Genomic DNA, 22,051 nt, shown 5'->3' with positions numbered 1-22,051 from the left:
ACAAAACTCACTGAGCCCTTCCTTGCACAGACTTTATAGTCTAACGCAGGACCTTCCCATCTGCAGTTTGAAGTCCATTGACCATAAAATTAATTCGGTGGCTGGAGATTTTTTTGGGGGACAGAATCTCACTGGAGTGCAGTGGCGAATACAACATTTTTTTAAAAAGGAAATAGAATACACTATTTCCGAGTCAGATTGTATATGGTAGAAGTGAATATTGATCAATGGAACATTTGTGTGCATATAGAGTCATGAGATTGTTTTTCTTTTTCATTTGTTCATTTGTTTGTTTGTTGTTTTTTGCTACCTATTACACCACATCCTAAAGTAAGGTCAGCTAAATAAGCTATTGGGTCCATACCCCGAAAATGTTGGTTACATCCTTCCAGTACTAATTAATCCATTAGCCCAACTTATTATTTCCTTTACTATTTTCACAGGAACTCTTACCACAATGCTGAGTCATGAACAAAATCATTTGAAAGCAATTGGTATAAGGAGTTGAAAATAAACAAAAGAAAAAACAGGTGCCATATAATATCAAGTAATGGTTAAAGATAACAATTTAAAGTAGACCAAGGGGTTAAAGGATGACAAATAGTATTGTTTCATACAGGAAGTTCAAGATGCCCTCTCTGAAAGGGTCGAATTTGAACAGAGACTGAACAAAGTGAGGAAAACATTTGGGGAATTGACTTCCAGGAAGGAAGAAAGAAGAGCAGGTGTGTCCTTGGGGGTATTTGAGGCAAAGCAAAGAGGACAATATGGCAAGAATCCAATGAATAGTATCTGGGAACACCATGGTCAAGACATCCAGAAGCAACATAGGACCTTGAAGGTCCTAATATGGATTTTGGACTTTATTCTAAGCAGGACAGGAAACCACTTGGAATCATATCCAATGTTTAGTTTTAATATTGAGCCAAAAAATGACATTATCCAATTTGTTTATTTGCTGGACAAGTGAAGGAAACCTTGCTGTTTATTCATCATATAAGCAGAAGATTCCTAGCTCATAGAGGGAAATATCGTAATCTACTTTATTTCTTTCTGTCCATTAATATGTAACCAGTGAAATAACACTATTTTCTTCATTGTTAACATACGTTACTTGCTCCAAATATTTTTTCAATAGTTTCATCAGGTTATTAAGAGTCTACCAAACCGATACTGATTCATGTATTTACATGAGGCAATAAAGAGTAGGAAATCATGGTCGGTACCATTCCCCTGAATGAGATCAGAAACAGTCCGGGAGTAAAGCGTTTTGCAGTTGCCCTGTAAACAGGCTGATCTGAGATGCCACTTCTATGACTCATGAACAAAGCACAGACCTGTGCTGAAGCCCTGTCCAACTGCCTCTGCAGGGTTGCACAGGACTTGATTCTACCCCGGTTCTCGAATTTTCTGTTTTCATTAGAATAGGCACCTGAGTCCCCTAAAGACAGACTGGTCCTTCTCAAGGGTATGAGAGGGACAGGCAGGCTTCTGTGTGCTCTGCTTCCAAGTGAGCACTTCCTTAATATCAGCAGGTACTACATTCTCTGAAATTCACCTGCTCAAATAAAGAAAGACATTACAAAGAAAAGGCCCCTACACTTACAAATAAATTACAGAAATAGAAGAAAAAATTGAAAATTCATGTGGAACCACAGAAGACCCTACAATCTTAAGCAAAAAGAATAAAGCTGCAGATATCACACTACCTAACTTCAAAATATATTACAAAGCTACTGTAAACAAAACAACATGGTATTGGCCTAAAAACAGACACATTAACCAATGGAACTGAATAGAAAGCCCAGAAGTAAACCCACACATTTACAGCCAAGTAGTTTTTCACAGAGGTGCCAAGAACACACTGTGGGGAAAGAACAATCTTTTCAACACATGGTACTGAGGAAAACTAGACAGTCACATGCAGAGGAATGAAATTAGATCTTATCTCACATCATATACAAAAACAAACTCAAAATACCCAAAATACATAAGGATCTGAAACAACTCAATAGTGAGAAAACAAATAACCTGATTTAAAAAAAATAGGTAAGGGACCTAAACAGACATTTCTCAAAAGAAGATATACAAATGTTCAACAGCTTAACATGCAAGCTCCTTTGGTAGAAAACAACCCTGAATAAATCAGGGAAGGACATGTCGTTTTGTGTCTCCAATGATGTAAAAGAAAATTTGTGATTGGTTACAATGCCCCCTCTGCCTGCCATGCCCAGTATGAACAAAGCCAGTTTAGAATTCCAAGACCATCCTGAACACTGGAATTTTCTACTTCCATGGAAAAGTTGACAGCCTGTGTCATGAGATATCAAATTAGTGGCAAGTAAAGTTATTAGACCAGATTCTGTCTCCACACTCTCCTGAAACTTTCATTTCATAGTGAACAAACAAATCAAGTTATTCAGGGCTGGCATTCTCAACTTTGCTATTTCTTTAAATTAAAACAAATATTGTGTTCTTCCCTATCCTTTTAGGTCCTAAGGCCTCTTACACCCTCAACCTCCTTTCCCAGAGCAGCCTTAAAGTTCACAGGGAAGTCTGTACGTCTGAATTGGTTTGTTTTTTATGTTTATTATCTACATAGTATAATAGATTAATGCTTCTCATTTTTTGAGACACAATTAAAATATTTGCATTATGGCACAGTTTTATAAAACCATCCTCTCTCTCAGATGGCTGGGATGAAATTTGTGAAAGAAGTTCAATGGCTTCCTTCAAAACTGGTGGAACCATTTAATAAAGTTGGTTATTTTCTTGATGTATCTTTTGAAAAGGAAACAGTGTAGCTGACAGCCTTTTCCTCCTGTTTGGAAGCTGTTTCCTAAGTCTATTTTTTTAATAGAGGGAAGGTTTCATTTGTGACTTTGTTTATGTGTGCTATGTGTGAGCAAGAATTCACATATTGTATATATACCAAGGGAAATCTTTTAAAAATGATTTTTCAAAGTCCAAAATGTCTCAGGTAATAAGGAACATTGAGCTCATCCTGCTGTGCTCCCTGGTTAACTCTGGAGTCTGATTGATACGGTTTGGCTCTATGTTTCCACCCAAATCTCATCTCCAATTGTAAACCCCATGTGTTGAGGCAAAACCCTGGTGGGAGGTGATGGGATCATGGGGCGGTTTCTCCCGTGATGTTCCCTTGATAGTGAGTTCTCAAGAGATCTGATAGTTTAAAAGTGGCACCTCCCCTTTCTCTGTCTCTCTCTCCTGCTGCCATGTATGACATGACTTGCTGCCCCTTCTACCATGATTGTAAGTTTGCTGACGCCTCCCCAGCCATGCAGAACTGTGAGTCAATTAAACCTCTTTCTTTTTAAATTACCCAGTCTCAGGTATTTTGTATAGCGGTGTGAAAATGGACTAATACACTGATTTAAAGGCAAACTATCTATTTTGTGTATGTGTATAGTAAGACTACCTAAAATCTACTCTTTTTGCAAATTACTAGCCTATAATAGAATATTTACAACTATAGTCCTCATGGTGCACTGTAGGTCTCTAGACTTTTTTATGCCCCGTGAATGCAGCTGCGCACACTGATTTCCATCTTCCCCTTTCCTGCCTTCACCCCCTGCCCTTGTTAAATATTTAGTCTCCATTTTATGTATTTTTTTTTTTTAAGATTCCACATGTAAGTGTGATCATGCAGTGTTTTTTTTTGTTTTTTGTTTTTTTCTGTGTCTGGCTTATTTTACTTAACATAATGTCCTCTAGGCTCGTCCAGTTTACTATTGTGAATGGCAGGATCTCCTTCTTTTGTTGCTGTTGTTGTCATTAACTATAGTAATCACTTCACTATATCACTATATATGTATATTAAGATAAAAAACATTATATTATACAGCTTAAATAGATGCAATTTTTTTAATGGCAAAAACAATGTAAATAAGTGGTCCCTTTAAAGAAAGATTCAGGAGTTTGGTAAATGCTTTTTGACTCCTCCACAAATGTGGTTTTGAGCTACACATATGGAGGTAGGAGTGAGCCAGAGCAGCCTCTTTGCACTTTTGAGTTAAAGATAAAACAATTTGTTTTCATCCTTTTGGTCTCAGAGACAGTTTTTTATGGGTCTGGGGAGAAAACTGCAATATTTGGCAATCACATCCAGGCAGGAAACCCCTATAATTTGGCTGGATAGAAGCTAATGTAAGCTGAGCCTGTATCTGATGTACATAGTCTAACAAAAGGAGTGAGCATAGCTTCTGTGGATATGAGAAATGCGTCATCTTCCTCATCAAATGCATTTTCATTTAGTCTATTGCCCACCCCTAAACTTGCAAACTAAAGGGATTCAACCTTGCCCCATTCAACACCTGGATGCTTCAAGGTGATGAGAAAAGGTAACACCTTGGTGCATGTGGACCAGAGGCCTCATTACCTCATTATGTTGAGCAGTTTCCTTTTCGACTTTTTTCAGAAACAAGGTCTTACTATTTTGCCCAGTACCTCATTATGTTCCTCAGTACCTCATTACCTCCTTATGTTGAGCAGTTTCCTTTTTAACCTTTTTCAGAAACAAGGTCTTACTATTTTGCCCAGGCTGGTCTTGAACTCCTGAGCTCAAGAAATCCTCCTGCCTCAGCCACTCAAAGTGCTGGGATTACACTCCATGCCTGGCACAGCAGCTTCCATTCAGCTACGCAGAGACAAGTGATAGCAAATCTTTGGCGGGGTCTAAACATGTTTTAAAATGTCCTGCAGCATCTGCACCTGCAGGGTGATCCTGCTTCTAAGAGAGTAATGCCACTTCAGGCCCCCAACAGGCCCTCATTCTGAAACACTGAGACTTTTTTGTGTGTCTTCAATTATAATGGTGCTTTTAAGTTTTGATGCATTTTTTTCTTTTTATAATTACAAAAGTAGTAGAGTATCTCTACATAAATGCATAATGAGAAAGTGACCCAAGGCTCACCTCCCTCAGAACCCATGCTCAAGTTGGAAGCAGTGTTAACAACACCCAACCATTTTCAGTAAGACCTCTCCTTCCCTAAAATATTTACATAAATTTAAATTGATTTTTTTGGCCAGTTTTATAGTTCACTCGAATGGTTCTTTTAAAGTGTGAATTTAAAAACAAACAAGAAAACACAATTATGAATATGATCTATGAGCCCCCAGGTTTCTGAGTAACCTACAGAACTACACCTGGCGAAGCTCTGCCAGGACCTGGGACTGTCCCCCATCCCCACACAATGTCTGAAATATCTGTGGCCTTACTTCCTCATGGTCACCCCTTTACAGTTCTTTTGGCGAAGTCTTTTTTTTCTTTGTCATTTTGACTATGAGTCAATCAAGTCACCATACTGAGCCCCTTCTTCTGGTTCCGTAAATGTCCAGTCCCAACGAGGATTTCAGGAGTTCCTTTAAATGGTTCTCAGCCACAAGAAATTTCACCACTTTCTCCCCTCAACCTGGGGAATTTTGGCAACATCTGGAGACATTTTTGGTTTGCAGGACTGTGAAGGGGGATGCCACAGCTATCCTTTGGTTGGAGTCCAGTGGTGTTGCTAAAATCCTACAATGTATTAGACAGCCTTCCGTGACAAATGATTGGCAGCTCCAAACATCAGCATGTCCAGGTTCACAAACCCCATTTATGCACTTTACTGAGGACATCCAAGGTCTCAGGAAACGGTTCCAGCTGCCTCATCTCACCGCTCCCCATCCCCATCTCTCTCCATCCTCCTCTCTCACCACTCCTTGACCTCCACTCCCCTTGATCCCAGGAGAGCCGGGTTCCTAGCTGTTACCTTGCCACGGACCCTCATCTCTCCCTTCCTGAGGCAGTGTTGCCCATTAGTCAGAGACATTCCCAACCCAAGCACCTTTGCCAAGACTTTTCCCAGCAAGAGTAACTTTTCCAAAAGAGAAGGTCTTGTGTAAATCAGTGAGCAGAGATTTTTTTCCATTTCTGTAAATACAGATTGAAGTTATATTTCATTCAAATTGAAGACATGCCAGTTTAACCATTATGTGACATGAAATGCTAATGCAATATTACTTGATTTGAATAATTGGAAATAATAGATACCACCTAAATTAGTAATAAAGCATCAAGAATCACATTATTTCACAGCTGGTTTGCTGAATAGATTGTAAACTTAGTTAATGACATTGCTCCATTAAGGTGCCAATTTATTTAGCCAAGAAAGCAAAAATACCAGTGATTTTTCAGCTAACTTTTCCTGACATCAGAACTTGGGATCTAAATGAAAGAGAGAGGGGGCATTATATACGGTCTAAATTTATCCTTATGGTGTTTCTTTGATGCAGGCATTATTATGATTCTTATTTTACAACAATTTAACACAGGCTCAGAGTAGTAAAATCACAGTTTATATAGCAGCTTATATGAAATACTTAAAGTATATAAACATGTAGGGAGAATGTATTTCACATGAGAGATTCATTCCTGAAGAAACAACGTAATTCAAGTTGAATAATTCCTAAGTAATCCTGGGATGACTGGTTTTTTTTTTTTTTTCTTTTTACTGGCTACATGGGCACTTCCCTGACACATTTTCATAATCCCTCTGAAGACTGTCAGAGGAAGACAGTGAAGTCTTTGCTTTATACAAGATGTTGGGTTGAACTCAGCAGCCTCGTCCCAGCCTGGTGTGCTCATGAGTGGCTTACAGAAGGATACTGGCTGCATTTCAGCAGGCTTTTCCCATGGTCTGCACTTGAACCCTGCCCCACCTGTGAGGTCTCCTATTGAAATGTGGGTGAACCCCCATCTTGAGTCACACCTTCCATAGGCAAAGGTTCTCTTGCACCTTCCTTCTTAATACCTGCCCTTAGACCTCACTTAGCCCCATTCTCTTTCAACCCCTTCATGTTTCTTTCAGTCAATTAAATTCCTTTTGATGAACTTCCTATCCAGTGTAGACATCGCAGGACCTCCTCTTAATTATCCTGTAAAAAGATAATCAACATCTAGCTCTCTTATCTTCCCACTGTGCCTACCCAGCCAATTATAAACTCTTGACAAATTCCAACACCCACATAGATGATATCTGCACCTAGGTTGTCAAAGGCTATTGGGAGAATATCCCGGGGGAGTGGATTTGATTTCTCTGCTAGTTCGTGGTCTCCAGCCCTGAGCTGACCTCATGGCCACCCAAGTCTTCTATGACATGAATCCAGGCATCTTCCTCACTGGGTCTTTCCCCCAACCGCCCAACTAATCTCTACCCTCTGTGCTATCAGAAAGCACAGAGGTTGGGTCTTTCTCCCAACCGCCCAACTAATCCCTACCCTCTGTGCTATTGGAAAGCACCTGCTTCTCAATTCCTAGAGGGACAGGGAACTCAGGTAGGATTCCCCTGCCTCTGCTGTCCCACTGTTGCCCTTATCTGCCACAGCATGTCTGTCATTGTCTCCTCTCTGTCTCAAAGGACCAGATCTCATCTCAACATCCTGTCTCCTCGTTCAGTCCTCATTTTGCTCCACTCATGCTTCTCGCCCAAATATTCTGAATTTGCCCTGTGTAATATTGTTAATGATTCTCTAAGGGCCAACAGCATTTCTTTTTTTTTCTTTCTCACCTTTCTTCTTTCTGCTTTATTTTCCCTACTTTCTGCGTCCCCTCTTGGCACTTAGTTCTTGGGAATTTGGGGCTTAGACCCTGAAGTCAGACTGCCTGGGTTGAAGTTCCAGCTCTGCCTTCTTACTATGTGTCTTTGGAGAAGTTATTTATCCTTCCTATGCCATAGTTAGGTTATGTAGTAAATAGTTGATAATAAGTGGTACTTCCGCACATTGTGAGGTTAACGTGAATATTGAATGCTTGGCCTTTGATGATTTCAGCCATTATTTATTTAACAAACACTGAATGCATGCCTACACCATACCAAATATTGGGGATATAGACGAGGACAGCAGTCTCCAGAATCAAAAGAAGTTCCTGACATTGGTTTATTTAAAAACCCAATGATTAAAAATATCCTAATGCTTCTCTTTTTCAAGCAAACAGACATCATAACCCCTTTATAGAATTTCAAAGTCACACTCTCTTTTGTTCTTTTGAACAAATACTGAGACCCCCTCTTGTTTTCAAAGGTATATTTCATCTCTTTTTAAAAAATATATTGATCTCTTTTTAAGTGCATATTAAATTTTATTTCAAAGCTATATTCCTAATGAATAAAAAGTCCCTTCTCTCTTGAAGATCACAAATAATGCTTAGAATGATTCAGGGAACTGGAGAAATTTTGGATAAATTCAGGCATTAAAAAAAGCTCACAATTTTGGTGTCTTAGGAACTAGAATGTTTTGGTCTCAGCCTCTGGAAGGCTTCACTCTTCTTGCAGTCCAATCTTTATAAATGATAAAGAAGGTCATGGCTTTAAATTCTGTACCTTGGCATTTATTTCCCCACAAGAATATAAATACAGTCATTAAATTATTTAATGTCTCACGATGTGAGAGTTATGTCCACATCTCCTTGGTTGCCACTTTCTTTTATCTATGGCTAGGCGTGGTGGCTCATGCCTGTAATCCCAGCACTTTGGGAGGCTGAGGCGGGTGGATCACTTGAGGTCGGGAGTTTGAGACTAGCCTGGCCAACACAGTGAAACCCCGTCTCTACTAAAAATACAAAAACTATCCGGGTGTGGTGGTGCATGTCTGCAGTCCCAGGTACTCGGGAGGCTGAGACAGGAGAATTGCCTGGACCTGGGAGGCAGAGATTGCAGAGAGCCGAAATCATGCCACTGCACTCCAGCAAAAACAAACAAATGAAAACAAAGCAAAACAAAACTAAAAACCCCTGATTGTAGCAAGTGCATGCGGGGTGGGAGAAACTGCAGTGGCCATTTTGGAAAATGCAATTTTCCAAAGGTAGTAAGAACCTCATCCTGGGAGGTCAACTGTGTAACTCAGAAGCCCAGAGTGTCTACAAGTAAGAGAACTATTTTGTAGGCCCAGCTTCTGCCCATCAGAAACCCTGGCTTGTATAGATGTTTGTTTGAAAAAAAGGGGGAAAAAAAGAAGAGTTCTCAGTGGACTAAAAACCAACTCCTCATGAGATAAATAAGGTGAAAGGGCTTTTTGATAAATAAGAAATAAGGAGAGAACACCAAAAACTCTTTAACTGTGAAAGGAAAGCGAGTGAAAAGAGGCCATTAAGCTATGGTGGGAAAGTAACAATCTCAAATATATGAAGGTTCCAGGAAGCTGGAATAAACAGTTAAAGACACAAAAGTATAAAGAACACAAAAGGTCCGGCTGAGTGACTCACACCTGTGCTTTGTAAGGCTGAAGTGGGAGGATAACTTGAGGTCAGAAGTTTGAGATCAGCCTGGGCAACACAGCGAGAATCCCAGTCTCTGCAAAAAAATAAAAAATTAGCCGGGTGTGGTGGAGCATGCCTATAGTCTCAGCTACTATGGAGGTTGAGACAGGAGAATCACTTTAGCTTGGAAGTTCAAGGTTACAGTGAGCCATGATCGTGCCGCCGCACTCTAGCCTGCGCAACAGAGCAAGAAAGACCCTGTCTCAAAAAAAGAAAGAAAAAAAAATCCAGAAAAGAAAAAGGAAACAATAAAAGTAAAATGACCAATAAATACTTTCATTTGCAATAACCTAGACATGTTAGATTAGAGATTTTTTTTCATAAATGCCTAGCAAATGCTTCAAGAAAGATATAAAATCTCTATGTGCTAGAAGCTAAAATAAAACTGAAAATGAAAGCAGTAAAATATCCAAAAAAGAAAATAAATTAGGTAGAAAAGCATTTCCAGGTAACGTTATCTCCCAAAAAATGCGTCTAAATTTGCAACTAATGTGACTTGACATATTGCTTGTTGGAACCAGAACTGGTCAATTGCTTACCTCCTCTTCCTCCAAATCAAAGCAATGCCCCCTACTGCAGACCATTTAAGACTGAGCCTTGGCCTGCCCATTTGGTTCAGTTAGAGTCCATAGTCATAACCTTGCACGTAGACACCCATGCCTGTCTTTGATCTGGAATATAATTACGATGACAAAAATCCAGGGCCTCATACAGCACGCAAGTCAGTTCTTCATTAGTTAGAGGGTTTCTCTATAGCTGTGATGGAGAAAGTTATATTATTTAAGGTCAAGAAGTGACAGACTTAAAACTAGATTCCAACTCCCCAGTGTTATTCAGTACATTGGCCTTCTCATTTGCACCCTATTTATTTATCATTTTATCTGGATAATTAGTTAATTCAATGAACATTAAGCATTATGTCTATGCTATGTACCAAAGATATCCAGGTATGCAAGACACAGTTGCATTTGTAGGAATGTCTGCTTCTAGTACCTGGCTGCCATTTGAATATGCATTATTTTTTAAAATTGCAACTCAGTCTTCACGTTCATAGTTGATACGTACCAAACAAGCAGAGCACACCAGATGTCACAGGAAGGCAGACTCCAGACCAATCTGAAGTTGATCTAGATTGAGGTTTCTCTGGTTGCTTTCTCTTTGATCTGAGTGATAGCCGATCACTTAAACTTGTGTGTAGAACAGATGCTTGATTTCCAGCATTTGGCAAAATATAAACTATCTTCTTGCCCTTGATGACAATTTCTCTCTAATTACAGGAGGTGGGATTACTTTCAAAGGACAGTGGGCATGTGTGTACATGAAAGTATAAAATGATAGGAAGTGGAGTGGTCCAGGCACAGCTGTTTCACATTGTGTAGGAATTTTATTTTTAAACTTTGTATTTCATCTGTGGAACTTTGCAATTGGGTTAAGTATCACGTATGGCAACAAATACATAGAAAGGTTGAGTGACTGATGTCCTCTGATCAGAGAGAGACAGTGAATTTGCTTTGTGTTAAAGCATCTCTTGCTATGCATCACCTGTAAGATCAATATCAGGAAAGGCCTGTCAGCCAGTGATCTCAAATTGAGTCACAGACAGTGCAGAAAACCCTTATGAATTCCATATCCTTACTTTGCTCCTGCTTCCAACTGTGGATCTGTCTGCCCCTACAATACCTGACAAGTATATTTAAAAAAAAAAATTTCCACCTGATCCTAACTAGAGTCACCCAGTTAGAATTCACTCTGCTCACACTGGACTCACTTTTATCTGGTGCCATCTTAAGCTTCAAACCATGGTTGTGCTTAATGCAGGTTTTAGCTTTTACCTGTGGAGTTCCTGAAGGTGAAGTCCATTTTCTCTCGAAGGGTACTTCCCTAGACTGTTTCTTGTTTCATATTGCAGTGACGCAACTAAGAAGTTGGCACTGTGTTTTATCACAAGGGAAATCTCCTTTAGCATTCCTGTTGAACCCTGAGCTATTTCCCACGTTGAACAGGTTGGATTTTTCCACCTATTCATGGACAGGCATGAACGCATGGCTGGATAGGTTTTTAGGAAGGCTTTGCTACGAAACAATGATTATGGTGACCACCGCCCCGAAAAATGTACCCGGAAGCTCTGCGACAGTATTCAGGTAACTTGGTTTATATCTTCTAGAATTCAGTATAAAGGGACAGATTTTGGAGGTGAAGTGGCAAGAGGAGGAAGAAATCACAGTGATGTCTGCTTTGTGCCAAGCAATAATTATCATATTCTGACACCCAGGTTGGAGCAATAATTTAAGCAAATCATGATACATATCAAAATGACACTCTGTCCATACCAGCCCCAGGTATATGTAATTAAAATTGTATCTGTAACCATTTACCATTCACTGGGTAAAAGAATGTTTGAGAGGTGGCAAAAAGAAATATATAAACAAAATACAAATGTAACATTGTATTCACGTTGTAGCAGGGAATCTGACAGATGCTGTGTACCACCTCCCATTTCAAGCAAAAGTGAATTAAAATAGTTCCCCAGAAATCACGGATTTTGTTACACCCTTTTTTCTAATTCACAATTCAAATATTCCTTCTGAAGTGCATCCCTTCCCACAATAAATTAACCCAGTGCTTATGTACATTTCACAATAATTTCAATAGGAAGCAGAAACAGGTGGGCAAACTTCTGTTTAAACTAGAGGTGAACTTGTGGACAATTACAACGTTCTCTCAGCCCAAGCGCTCAACTCCTAACCTTGCATTTTTTGTTATCTAAGGCCTGAAAACTCATCTCAAATAATTTTACTCTTTAAAAATTGCTAAGACTAAAGGGTATATTAGGTCCCAGTTACTCCGCAAGTCCAGAAATGAAAATCTTGAATTCGAATAATTTAATTGGCAAATCAGACATCCGTGCTGAGATCCCATCAAGATAAGAATCTATGAACTTTCTTTCATTCACCTATTTCCTATTTTAAATACTTTGGACTGCAGATTCAGAGTGGATTCAATTATAGTATTTCACAAATATCATGCTATTGTTGGTTTATGTGAAGTGCTTCCTTTTTGCTTCATGCTAGTTTTTTTCCTTCCCTTCACTTCTATTTCCTTTCTGCCCCGAGATACTAATGTGTTTGGCAATTGTCCCAAAACACGCATAGAACACAAGTTGAAAATTTTGGGTTTGTTTTTAGTATGAATAATGGTGCCTGGACTCGTGTCCTGTTTCTAGAATGTTTCATTTAACGCCAATTTTGAGATGTATCCATGCAGTATATGTTCATATGTGATTCTTCAGGTTGTTCAGGGGTCTATAAAATCAACATGAAGTCTTAATTACTCTGGGACCATCATCACCTATTGTTTTATAAACCCGAGGAAGTGACAGGCAATGGTAAAACATGAGGCAGTACCCCTGGTTTTGGGGAAAGTCTAGACCCTTGCTTTTCATTTATCATATATGCAGCCATCTTTGGCCACTGGGGTCAGTTCAGAAAATGCTTACTCCGTCCCTCACTGAAGAGAACACTTTTAACCATCATGTTCTGTCTTCTAAAATGTAAATATTCCAAATGGAACATATCTTACCTCTCTGAAGCAGTGCTGCTCAGCTTTCATTATTGTTACCCTAAACAATCATCCCACATGCTATTTTAATACCCCAAATATGTTGCATATCTTTTTACTGCTGTATGTATATTGATGCTTTATACCTAAAAAGTGTAAGGCTCTTTACCTCCCGGGTGACACAGCCCCATTAAGTGTGCATTCTATAAAGCGACTTCTGTGTTTGTTGTGTATCCATCACCAGCAGTAGCTTTCCTCCTTCTTGGCATGAACATCTTTCAAGCCCAATTCAAAATTCACTTCCTTCAAACACCCAATTCCCTTCATACTCCATGGAAAACCCAAGGCTCCCACCCCTGGCCCACTAGGGCATTTGAGCTGCATCTCATCCATTTCCTTACCTTTCTCTACCTTGGATAGCAGCTTTTTCTATGCCGCCTTGTCCTCCTAGAACAAAAGAGTTTCAATTAACTGTATCATAGTCCTTCTCTGAGTCTCTTTGCCTAACAAAGGCTTATCTGAACATTTTCGGATAAATTTTGCTAAAATAAACAATGTTCATCAGATGAGAAACATGGGGGAATTTACACTCACCTCCTAAAGCTTTCCTAATTCGTAATTATGAAGTCTTTTGTGCAATTTAAGTAAATATACACAAACGCATGAACCTGAGAATGTCTTTACTGGCAAACACATCTGCTAACAAAATATGTGTTTGATCACTGCAACAGTCAAATGACTGTAGCTTAAATAAAAGTCATAGAATATTTTCTCTTTGTAAGGAGATTATGAATGAAAGATAAGTTAAACCAGCAGTAAACCCTGAGAATGACAACGTGGACTGAATCCTGATCCTCAAAGCATGCTGCGCTACCATTGAGAGCCACAGGTTTATCTGTGGATAAGAATACAAAAGTGGGACAAGATACAGGAAATTAATTTTGAATTGGCTGAAGTTACGGGAAGAATATTTTCTGAAATTTCTTCAGATGTGAGATAATATGTGTTTCTGCTGTGGTCTTTTAATAAGAAAAGAAAGAAGGTGACCAAATCAATATGTCAATATTAGAAACAACTGAAGTTATTTATATTAAAAACTATAGAACAGACTTACGACTTTCTCTTACGATAGAATGCCTTAACGCATATAAAACAACTTGAGAATGGTACACGATTCGTTAGTTTACGTAAACAAAGGGAAAGTAATTTTGTTTTCAATTAAGAGCACGTTACTAGATTTTTTAATATGTAAAATGTAATTCTGCTTTAGGATAATCGGGAGGTTGGATTAATAAATATACATAGTACAGCCTGCCTTCAGAATACTCATTGGATATAAGAATACCTTCCCCATTTTTGGATAAAAGAATACCTTCCCCATTTTCCACACCAGGGAAAAGAAGCCAATGAAATCTAGCCAGGGTCTCTTACAGGTGCAGACAGACTAGACCACTTTTATTGTTAGGCCCCCCAGTATATCAAAAATGAAGCAGTATCAAAAAATATGACAAAAATGTTTTAAATATTTATATTTTAATAATTCACACTTCCTAATATATTAATAATATAAGTCAATGTATGTATGCTCTTCATAATTTACAAGTTACCTATTAGCCAAATGCACAGGCCCTACAACACCTTTCTACATTCTGACTTCCAGGCTGTACAGGTAAGGGTTGAGATCTGGGCTCGCTCCTGTTGGGGGATGACTTCAGGTCGCAGGCCAGGCTTGTGTCTTCCTTTTATTCTTTTCTCTGGACTGGAGGTCAGAGAATGCAGGTGGTATGGTTTGGCAGTGTCCCCACCCAAATTTCCTCTTGAATTGTAGTTTCCATAATTCCCCTGTGTCATGGGAGTGACTTGGTGGTGTGTCCAGAATTGGTGTGTTCTTGGTCCCACTGACTTCAAGAATGAAGCCACGGACCCTCGCGGTGAGTGTTACAGTTTCTTAAAAATAGTGTGTCCAGAGTTTGTTTCTTCCTTCTGGTGCGTTCATGGTCGCCCTGGCTTCAAGAGTGAAACTGCAGGCCTTCGCAGTGAGTGTTACAGGTCTTAAAGGGAGGCGTTGGAAGTTGTTCATTCCTCCCAGTGGGTTCATGGTCTCTCTGGCCTCAAGAGCGAAGCTGCAGACCTTTGCGGTTAGTGTTACAGCTCATGAAGGCAGTATGGACCCAAAAAGTGAACAGCAGCAAGATTTACTGCAAACAGCAAAAGAACAAATCTTCCACACTGTAAAATTAGACCAGAGCAAGTTGTCGCGGCTGGCTTGGGCAGCCTGCTTTTATTCCCTTATCTGACCCCACCCACATCCTGCTGATTGGCCCATTTTACAGAGAGCTGATTGGTCCATTTTACAGAGAGCTGATTGGTCTGTTTTACAGAGAGCTGATTGGTCTGTTTTGACAGGGTGCTGATTGGCGCGTTTAAAATTCCTGAGCTAGACACAGAGTGCTGATTGGTGTATTTACAATCCTCTAGCTAGACATAAAAGTTCTCCAAGTCCCCCCAGATTAACCAGACACAGAGCACTGATTGGTGTGTTTACAAACCTTGAGCTAGGCACAGGGTGCTGATTGGTGCATTTACAAACCTTGAGCTAGACACAGAGTGCTGATTGGTGCATTTACAAACCTTGAGCTAGACACAGAGTGCTGATTGGTGTATTTACAATCCTTTAGCTAGACATAAAGGTTCTCCAAGTCCCCACCCAATTAGCTACACACAGAGTAATGACGGGTGCATCCATGAACCCCCAAGCTAGACACAGAGCACTGACCAGTGCATATAAAATCCTCTGGCTAGACATAAAAGTTCTCCAAGTCCCCACCCGACTCAGAAGCCCAGCTGGCTTCTCCTAAGCTGGCTTCTCCTAGTGGATCACGTGCCAGGGCCGTGGGCAAAGCTGCCCACCAGTCCCGCGCTGCGCACTTGCACTCCTCAGCCCTTGGGCGGTTGATGGGAGCGGGTGCCACGTGCCACGGAGCGGGGGCAGCTCCTGTCGGGAAGGCTCAGGCAGTGCAGGAGCCCACTGCGGGCGGGGTGGGGGGGCTCGGGCATGGTGGGCTGCAGGTCTGGAGCCATGCCCCACAGGTGAGGCCTGGTGAGAATTTGTGCGCAGCTCAGGCAGGTTGGCAGTGCTGGGGGACCTGGCACCCCCTCTGCAGCTGCTGGCCAGCGTGCTAAGCCCCTCACTTCCTGGGGCTGGCTGCTCCAAGTGCAGGAACTCACACCCACCCAGAACTCATGCTGTCCCGTGAGCACCGCACACAATCTGGTTCTCGCCGGTGCCTCTCCCTCCACACCTTCCCGCAAGCAGAGGGAGCCAACTCCAGCCTCAGCCAGCCCAGAGAGGGTCTCCCACAGTGCAGCGGCAGGCTGAAGGGCTTCTCAAGCATAGCCAGAGCAGACGCCGAGGCCAGGGAGGTGCTGAGAGAGAGAGAGGGCTGTCAGCACATTGTCACCTCTCAGTGGGAGGTAATTGAATCATGGGGGTGGTTCTTTCTGGTGCTGTTCTTGTGGTAGTGAATATGTCTCACAAGATCTGATGGTTTTATAGAGGGGAGTCCCTCTGCACACGCTCTCTTGCTTGCTACATGTAAAATGTGACTTTTCTTCTCCTTCACCTTCTGCGATGATTGTGAGGCCTCCCCAGCCATGTGGAACTGTGAGTCCATTAAACCTCTTTCCTTTATAAATTACCCAGTCTGGGGCATGTCTTTATAAGCAGTGTGAGAACAGACTCATACAGTGGGCTTCTGTTCATGCCTGGACTGTTGTTCACAATTGACCTTGAGAAGACTTTTCTCCCTCTTTGGGCCTCAGTCTTCCAATCTCTATCAAAAATACACAAAATAATCCCTGTCCTGTGAGTTTAGAAAAATGATCAAAATTTATCAAACTGTTGGACTATATTTGGTCTGCAGATGTGTAATGCATTTTGTTTGGCTGACCTAGCATTTTTGTAATATGTAAGCCATATTTAAAACTAAGGATATTTAATACTGCAGTCTGCATTCATAGAGTTTCTTGTATGATCTAAGGCCTGCCACCCTTGCATCTGCCCTCTATGTATGGGGCGCCTTTGGAGGGAGTTGAGCTCAGCCTCCTCCTTTCAACAGACACGAGCTGCTCTGTCCTCAGTAGACAAATTACTGACATGCACTGTTTCTCCCCCTCACTGGGGACTCATGTCTGTTGCCATTAATCTTCACACTTTGTGGTTTCCTCCATAGAAATAATGAAGAGAAATATGTGTTGTACCTATGTCTCTATTAAAGTGAGACTTTATTTAAAATATTGAGTGAGAGAGCTGCTAATTTCCAGAACAGTGGCCCTGGTGACATTTGACTTTCAAAAATTTTATCTAAGAATATTATAATAGTCACCTCAGTCCAAGTATTTTATCTACAGGCTAAAAACCCCACATCACCAATTCCCATAGTCTAGACTCATGAGGTCTTTTCTCTTTCTTCAGCAGTCTTTGTAATTCTTACCAAAATGAGTTCTTCTCACTCCATGACAATTAAATACGCAAATGTCTTTTTTGAGAGCTACAGAATGAGAGGGAGAAAGGAGATTAAAACATCCGTTTTTCTTATAAGACTTAGACTTCATTTTGGAAGTCCCAATGAAAATACAAATAATCCTAAAGCATCTGATAATTATAGTTTCAGACATTAACTAAGATTCGTTATTTGGCAAGTCCTGTGTTAGAAATTTTTACATATTATTTCATTTAATTCTCAACACAATCCTGAGTAGTGGGTATTATTATTCCTCTTTGCAGATGAGGAAACAGCCTCAGAAATGTGCCCAAGATCACATAGAAAGTAGGTGGTAGGATGAGGTTTGAACACTGCATTAATTATTAGGTTTAGGGTTAGGGTTGGGGTTAGGGCTAGGGTTAGGGTTCGGGTAGGGTTAGGGTCAGGGTTAATACTACAAGTGTTTTAATTCCTATGTCAGGATAAGGTTTGCTAAGAGATTCACAGTCACTCTCCAGAGGGTTGAAGAGTTTTCGGCAAAGATGATTTTAATTTTTCTTTTCTTTTCTTTTCTTTTCTTTTTTCTTTTCTTTTCTTTTCTTTTTCTTTCCTTTCTTTTCTCTTCTCTTCTCTTCTTTTCTAAGAGTCTTTTTTTATCCTGCTGCCACCCTTTTATTAACCTCCAATGCAGAGATTTGATTTTTCATGTTTCTCATTTTAAGGCACATCCCATTGCCCTAGGCAGGATATTGCATTTCTTTTATTTCATTTTGTTTCTTCATTTCAGATTCCTACTTGCATCTCATTCTCTGTCGTGTAGACATAGACATATGTCTTGTTTAGGAGTTGTAGCTTTGTACAATGTGTATTGTTGTGGTGGTGGTTTTTGAATTTGTGTGTGTTACTTAACATGAATAGGATTAATCTGGAGATTTCTAAATACGCATGGTTTGCTTTCTTTTAGTTTTACCTAAGCCGTATTTTCACATAGGACCAGATAAGTCTAAAAGGCTTGTCAGTCAGCCATCCCTTTACAATCCTCCTCTTTCTCTCCTAATGGAAAGCATTTCTAGCTGATTCCTTTGGGATTCACTTCCAAATCTCTCTGTAACATACTTACAGTGGCGCTTGAATATTTTTTTCAGTGTTAGTCATTGTTTATGCTTTCCCCCTCTAGAAGACACGTATTAATCTCTCACATATGCCTGCCGTCTTCCCGATTCCATCCTTTCCAACCTCCATTCCCCCACTGTAGTAATACATTGTGGCTAAATCAATATTCTGTTGTGGAAATAAATGAAGACCACCAAAACGAGAACCAACACAGGCTATTCACTCAGAGCTTGCTGTGGCCAAAATGGGAACCAGTACAAGCTATTTACTCAGTGCTTGCTGTGGCTAGGGCGTCAGGGACCATCCCTTGCATTTGGCAGGGACTAGATCACAGGTGGAGGAGTGAGAGAGCTTAGAGTGGGAAAAAATAAGGCTTCAGGTATGCTCAGGTCCCAGGTTACTGGCCCAGGGAAGCTGGAGGTGGATTAACTAGAAGAAGATATCTTATGTAATGGGCTTGGGAGCGGCTTTGGCTTTCTCTAGTTGGTCTTGAATTGCAGGGAAACTGGAAGTCACTCACCAAGTTCTGACCATTCTGGGCAAATTGCTGTGGAGGCTGAGGTTGGGGTTTCCAGTGCTGGTTGTTGCAGAGCCTGAGCTTTGTGAGGGAGTTCTACTGCCACACAAGTTCCAGCTCTCTGTCTGCGTATTCAGGCTCGTTGTGTAGCACTATGCAAATCTTATTCAAGCCGAGCCTTGTGTAGTTTCCTATACACACTTCATTTTCCTGGATACTTACTGTTTTGTGTTGAGTTAATAATCATCTCTTTTGTGTGCAGATATGTGTGCGTGGTTTTGTATACATTGATTATTAACTCCAAACTCTCTGCCATTTGTCAAACTCTCTTTTTTTTTCTGTTTAGAAAAATTAGTTATTTCATTCATGTGGCCTTCCTGAAAGATCCAGTTTTGCAGTCTTCTGACACATGCCTGTTGGACACACTTACCATTTTGGGGACCTTTTTCACCATCCTATGGGGACTCCCTTTGCCCTTCTCCTGTATAAACTCCTCTTTTTAACAGTTTCCATGAATGTCTCTTGCTGGGTTTATGTCCTCATTTTGGTAGAGCACTTTATCCAACAACCTCCTGAAAAGGGGTGCATGGTAAGTAATTTCCAAGACCTTACATGTGTGGAAAATACCTATTCTATCCTATTCTTATTTGTTCCATATTAAACTTTAACATAAAATCAATTTCCTTAACAACTTGGAAGACATTGCTCCATTGTTTTCGACATTCTGATATTGCTATTGAGAAGACCGTAGACAATGTAATTCTTGTTGTTGTTGTTTTGGTAATAGAAATAAAGACTCAGAATTTTCAAATTCAACTGTTCTATGCCCTGATTACTGGCAGGTGAGAAGAAAAAAATGGGACAGACACGGTAATGACGTGAAGGGTTTTTTTTTTTCTTTTTTCTTTTCTTAGCTTATGTAAAACTTTTTTAGGAACCTTGGCAAATAAGAATTTGGTGGGGGTAGGACTGGGGGTTGATATATCTGCCTCTTTTTACAGAAGTCAATCTTTTTCCTTTTGATCACACATCATGTATAACATCTGAGATCCTATGGGCAGGGGTATTTGAGGGCGAGAGGAGCTTTGGGCAGGACAGGAATATCCTGAGGCAAAGAGAAATTTGAGGAAAGGCATCGGGGCACTGAATTGTCCTGGTGGGAAGGGTGGATGGCTCATCAGAACTTAGCATGTTTTAGTCTTTGGAAGTTCACAGATCTCTGACTATCTCCAGTGTTCCGAAATCACTGTGCTCCATTGTTCTCAATTGTGCTGTGCCTGTTGTAGAATCTTCCAATCAGGAAGTCCACATCCTTCAATCCGTTTATCAGATTAATATAATTCCTCTCTATTCCAGGTTTTGTAGTTATTTTTTTGTTGTGGATAACAGCATGTTTTGCCAAAAGCTTTTTCTACATTTATGTAAATATACCTTTCTCCTTAGTGCATATAATTTTGTATCACTTATTTCCTTTAATATGACAGTAAGTACATTTATGAATATTATGCACTAGCCCTAAGTATATTACATGTTTATATTTCTTCACATCATAATAAAATTTTGTGAAGATGCAAAAGCTGCCTTTCTCTCACAATTCTTTCCTCAGTCACAGCCTTCCTGACTTTTTCCTATAGGGGCCTGATTATAAGATGACCATATAAATTATATGCTGTATCCCATAGACAGAATTTTTTCTTAGAGACACGTGCTTTCCTATGTAAACTTATAATTGTTTACCCGGTTGGAGAAGCATTTTTTCCTTAGGTTATGAGAATCTATGCTAAGTGCAAAAGAAAGATATATGGTTATCTGGCAAAGAGAAAAGAGTACATGAACAAGTACATTCAATCAGTTAAATCTGGGATGCTCAATGGCATATTTTAGGGTCTATGTTAAAAATAATTTAACAGAAAGGTTAATATCAGATATTGTTACAGGATTGGCCAGAGGCAACTGTAGGGAAAAGGAAAGACCGGGAATCTCGGGATAATTTATGAATCATTCACTCACATGGGTATCTTGGGAACATGAAATGTACAGGCATCATCCCAGGTGTTGGAGATACAGAAGAAGGTAGTTGCCATCTGTGCCTTCACAGAGCTCCTGGAGTGGCTAAAGCAGATCGTACAAATACTAAATAAAATATGCCCAGTGTTATGTGAGGCGGATCTAGAGGTACACAACAAGGGACCTGAAACATACAAGGCTTAGGAGAGGTGGCCCCAAGATAGAGGGTTTTAAGCTGAGACCAGAGTATGAGGAGGAAGGGGAGAATGTTACTGTCAGTGGCAGTTGCCTGTGCAAAGTCTCAGAATTCAGAGAAACTGGTTTGAGATGAATCTGAGGACGTAGACAGGAGAGAAATGATGAAAAGTCACACTAGGAAGTTTGGATTTTACCCTACAAGCAATGGAAATCATTACAAAGTACTTATCAGGGTGATGAAATGATAAAAATCTTGCTTTAGAAAAATCATTCTGGTTGTTGTGTAGAGAATACATGAGAGTGAACAAGAGTAGAGGGGCAGAGACTTTTGACTATCTTAATAATTCAGGTAAGAAATGATGGTCACCTGGATTTTTGTTAGGGTGCTGGACATGGAGATAAATTAATGGGGTCAAGAGATATCTGGGAGATGGAATTAATTGTACTAGACATTTGGCTAGGAAAGAAAAGAGGGAGAGAGAAAAATAAAGGATAGTTTCCACATTATTCTCAGTGCCCGGTAGATAAAAAGTTTCCATTTGTTTCCCATAGAGCCTGCTGTTGGAGAACCAACTTTGGAAAAAGATGATGATCTCTGTTCTGAGTTATTCGCCTTTGAGTTCTCTGATGACTTCCAAGTGTGAATATTTGCCCGGGTGGTGGATGTGTGGGTCTGAAGCCAAGAAAAGAGGTTTTGGGTGGAGGCATACAAATGAAAGCTGTCAAAATTAGACAGCAATGGAGGCCCTGGACTCAGTGAGCCCAGCAGGTATAAATAATTTCTTGACATGTTTATTTAAACATGTTTTTTCTAGGGCTTAGGCTAAACTGATGCCCTGTTTCTTGGGTAAGTCCAAA

The 22,051-nt window shown here is 40.3% G+C and overlaps 1 long non-coding RNA gene across 1 annotated transcript in view; it reads right to left on the bottom strand.

Annotated features, from left to right (window-relative positions):
* LOC131380901 (uncharacterized) overlaps window positions 1–22,051 on the bottom strand; it is a 43,044-nt gene that overhangs the window by 2,961 nt on the left and 18,032 nt on the right. The window contains exons 2-4 of the long non-coding RNA XR_009209192.1: window positions 13,276–13,321; window positions 9,856–10,072; window positions 9,263–9,350 (exon numbers count right to left, since the gene is read on the bottom strand). This is a non-coding gene — a long non-coding RNA (uncharacterized LOC131380901). The remainder of the gene's footprint in view (window positions 1–9,262; window positions 9,351–9,855; window positions 10,073–13,275; window positions 13,322–22,051) is intronic.

The sequence above is a fragment of the Hylobates moloch genome, unplaced genomic scaffold, assembly GCF_009828535.3.
Source record: "Hylobates moloch isolate HMO894 unplaced genomic scaffold, HMol_V3 SCAFFOLD_12, whole genome shotgun sequence".
In the NCBI taxonomy this organism is placed as follows: Eukaryota; Metazoa; Chordata; class Mammalia; order Primates; family Hylobatidae; genus Hylobates; species Hylobates moloch.
This window is presented reverse-complemented; position numbering and strand designations above follow the sequence as displayed.